We start from the raw sequence: 4,532 nt of genomic DNA on the forward strand, positions 1-4,532 counted from the left end.
AGGGCAGAGGGAGAAGCAGACCCCCTGCTGAGCAGGGAGCCCGATGCGGGACTCGTTCCCGGGACTCCAGGATCATGACCTGAGCCGAAGGCAGTCGCTTAACCAACTGAGCCACCCAGGTGCCCAAGATTTATTCAATTATTTGAGAGAGAGAGAAAGGGGAGGAGGGGCAGAGGGAGAGGGAGAGAAGAACACTCCCTGCTGAGCATGGAGCCTGACCTGGGGCTCGATCTCACAACCCTGAGATCATGACCTGAGCCGAAATCAAGAGCCAGCTGCTTAAACGACTGAGCTACCCACGTGCCCCTGGAATTTTATATTTACAGGTAAATGTAGGGATATTCAATATTCAAGGAATTGAACACTATGGAAAATGTTACCTTAATTTTGATTATGTAGGACTTGAGTTGTTCAGCCTGCTTCTGTAGTTCTCTGTTACATTCTTCCCGGTTTTTTATTCTTTTTGGAGTAGTAACATCCCAGTGGATATATAATTGCATGGTTAGAAAAAACATTCTTTTTTATTTAAAAAAAATTCTCGAACTGTTTTTCTGACTTAGTTTTTCTAGAAATTATGAAGGTATTGATAGTTAATTTATTTTATATATATAAATATATACAATATATATTCTATCTATTTACCTATCTGTCTGTCTCTAAAAGATAGGAGCAGGTTTGAAAAGACTGTCGTTTTGGCTTCTGCTCGATTATAGACTTTAGTAGAAGAAGAGTTACCCATGTTGTTGGGTCTGCTGGAATAATCTTTCAAAACATTTTTACTTGGGGTGCCTGGGTGGCTCAGCCGGTTAAGCGTCTGACTCTTGATTTCGGCTCAGGTCATGATCTCAGGGTCCTGAGATTGAGCCCCACGTCAGGCTCCCCACTCATCGGGGAGTCTGCTTGAGATTTCACTCCCTCTCTCTCTCTCCCTCTCTCTCCCCGTCTGCTCCTCCCCCTGTTTGCGTGCTCTCTCTCTCTCTCCCTCTCTCTCAAAATAAATAAATAAATCTTAAAAAATTTTCTACTTGTAAAAAAAGGCCATGTGATATTATAATCAAGTGCATGAACTTTGGAGTTAGGCTACCTGGGTTTGAGTCACAATTCTCCTCTCAACTGTGTAAGTGAGGGCAAGTTGTTTTAACTTTCTGTTTCCTTGATTATAAAATGGGGGTAATAATAGTACTTACCTCCTAGAGGTGCTATAAAGACTAAAATGAAGTAACATGTCAAGTACTTATAATGGTACCTAGTACAAGTTCTAAGTACCAGTTTTATAAGTACTAGTTGTTATTTTGTTCTAGAACCCTCTTCTCATTCTTTCTCCTACCCCCCTCGCCACCCCTGACATGCTCTTTGATCCGTTCTTGAGCATTAGTTATATGGCTGAGATGAGCATGAGTAAACACAGGCATATACACACCTCAAAGAACACCGCATACACACTTCGGTAGAGGAGGTGTTAATGGCATGAGAAAGTTCTTACACCAAGGATTTTATGAAGGTGTTAATGGCCTTGTTCATAACTGAGAGTAGAATATATGGAGGACTGATTAGAAATGCAGTCACTGCATTAAATACATTTTCAGATAATATAGGTTGGGCTTTACCATAGGCAACTTTAGTGTATTATTAAAGTATGGGCAGAGCTGTATATCTCAAAAAGCCATTCTAGACTGAGAAGTTTGCTGATGTTAAAGAAGTACAAATATATGCAATTAATGGATGAACCATGGGGGAGAAGTGTTTGCTGACTCAACCCAATATCCCGCTCCATCTGATTGATATTATTTACAGCTCTTTGGGAAAAAAGGCCTCCCGCATGCCTTGAGGTGGTTTTAATGATCCCATTGCTTGCCATCAGTCTGCATAATAAGACGAACCTTCATGGGCATTTTCCCTGAGTTCTGAGACTCTGCAGGTTTTTTCCCTTACCCTCTTTACATTTCTAAAACGTATGTGTTTAGTAGAGAAAGGCTCCAAGTTGTGCTCACCATGCTTGATTGGGTGCAGAGATTTTCCACTTTGGGTTTTAAACAGGTTTGCAGATTTAGGAATCTGCAGAGCTAAAGCTGCCCTATGCCTTCCTGAATGTACTACCTACGGCCTCCTTTAGCCAGATAATTCGGTACCCACCAAACTTTCCAGTTATGTTTTCCATGGTTATTCATAAATGCAAATTCCAAACCATATGTTTACCATTATTTTTTTCCTTTTTTTCTTTTTTCTTTTATTATGTTAGTCACCATACATTACATCATTAGTTTTTGATGTAGTGTTCCATGATTCATTGTTTTCGTATAACACCCAGTGCTCCATGCAGTATGTGCCCTCCTTAATACCTTAATCACCGAGCTAACCCATCCCCCTACCCCCCTCCCCTCTAAACCCCTCAGTTTGTTTCTCGGAGTCCGTAGTCTCTCATGGTTCGTCCTTCCCTCCGATTTCCCCCCCTTCATTTTTCCCTTCCTTTATTTATTTTTAATATTATTAATTACAGAAACAATATTGTGAATCCTTCATTCATAGAAACTGTACTAGGCAAGACAAGGGTAAGAGGAAATGAGATGTATATATCTATATCTATATCTATCTATCTATCAATCTATCTATCTATATGTAGAGAGAGAGAGCCATGAAAGTTGTGGCATGACTAAGGAGCCTAACAAAGACTTGTCTGGGAAAGTATAGGTTAATGCCAAATACCTAAGTAAATACCAAAGAATTCATATAAATATTCACACATCATGTCTACATAATATTAGATATCCAGACGCATGAAAATACCTGCATAATGGACTGAGTTTTCTAGATTTTATCTGACACTGATGTCATTTAGAGGCAGACCTCACTCTAAAGGGTTACGTTCATTCTTGGAGGTCTCTAGTGCTCTCTTCTGTATGTGTGACCTGAGTAGCTATTGGAGAATTAGTGACTTACCTGCATTATGCAGTAGGTGGTTTCTGCTTATCTACTTATCTTGGAATGATGCCATCTTGAAGAATGGATCTTAGTGATCTACTAAGTTAATTCATCACCAATGATAAACAACTGCTTTCAGAGAATAACTTGATAATAATTTGAATAATTTGGAAATGATATAAAAACATCTGGGGAAATTTGGTTTTGTTTCTAAAAGAAATCAAGAAAAATTTTGTGTTGTGTTACCTGGAGTCAACATTAATCGTGACCACATGAATGTTTCTTAAGCAAACTGATCCTTGGTTCCTTCCCAAGTAATGGGGGCATAACTATATCAATTTTGGAGTTGTTATGAGGATAAGTAAGAAAATCTGTGTTAAAATGCTAATCCAAGACTATGCATAATAAGTGTTCAATAATTGGTAGCTGTGGGTTGGTATCAGATACTTGGACAGATACTTGACAGAATTTTGAGATAGTGTAGTATAACTGCACTCAATCACATAGTGACTGTGGCATGAGTATTTGATGCTTTTCTCTCTTTTTACTGCTGAGTAAAGTAAGTTTTATTTTTAATAACTGGGACTTGAGGGTGCTCCATTCTGCAGTCTTCAGTTGAGAATGCTTGACTAAAGGGCTTCCCTCCTTGAGAGAGCTCAAGTTAATAGTTGATAGCCTTTTTGTTAGTCTCTGCTGCCCAAAGGAATTTCTCTCTGCTCCTAAAAGAGGTAAAAGAGACAGATGCAATGTTTTATCAGTTTGGGAAATGATTATTGAAGGTAATGCTTACTACTGCATGATTTGATTCTCAACTTGCCAAAGAGTCTGAGGAATTTAAACTTCTAAGTACTTGCTACCTATTAGATTTTTTTCTATTTAAGTAATTATCGGGGGGAGTAACTACCATATATAGTTAGATTACTTGTGTCTGTATTAACTCAGGACCATGTACTGCTATATTTCAGGGACTGTGAATGTTCAGAACATTGGTGGCCATATTGCTAGGAAACAGACATGAGTGAAATGTGTCAGGATGGTTTAAACTATGGACTCCTGGACATTGATCCCAAGAACCCCAAGATGAGGGTTGGAACTTGAATTCTGAATTCTCTTTCCTGTTAGGAGATGGTACAGAAAAAGAGGCCTCCTGTCACTCTGGAGACACCTTCTCATCACTCCTTCACCAGGAAGCACAGAAAAATAGTCATAGCGAGGAGTCAGTCTCGGGACAGAAACTATGTTAATTATTTTAACAGAAAGAATTTAATGGGAACAATTGTTAATTTGGTATTAACGAACTGAAAATGCCAAAAATGAACATTATTGTTTCCCAGAGGTAGTCCCTTATCGGTAGGACTATCTTCATGTGTGTGTGACCTCTGTGTTCACACAGGATCTCAAATTTAGAAGGCCCCATGAGTGATTTAATGCTCTGCTCTCACCAGCTTGAAATTCTTAGTAATTTTTGAGTAAGTGGTCCACATTTTCATTTTTCATTGGACCCTGTAAATTATGCAGTTGGATCCACCAGCAGGAAGCAGCAAACATTTTTAGGGGTAAGGGAACAACGGGAAGAGGTTGACATTATTAAACAGAAAATCGTAGAGAAGGGA

Source organism: Mirounga angustirostris, unplaced genomic scaffold (genome assembly GCF_029215605.1).
Source record: "Mirounga angustirostris isolate CCGP_5_RB_7025 unplaced genomic scaffold, mMirAng1.0.hap1 SCAF_2, whole genome shotgun sequence".
NCBI lineage: Eukaryota > Metazoa > Chordata > Mammalia > Carnivora > Phocidae > Mirounga > Mirounga angustirostris.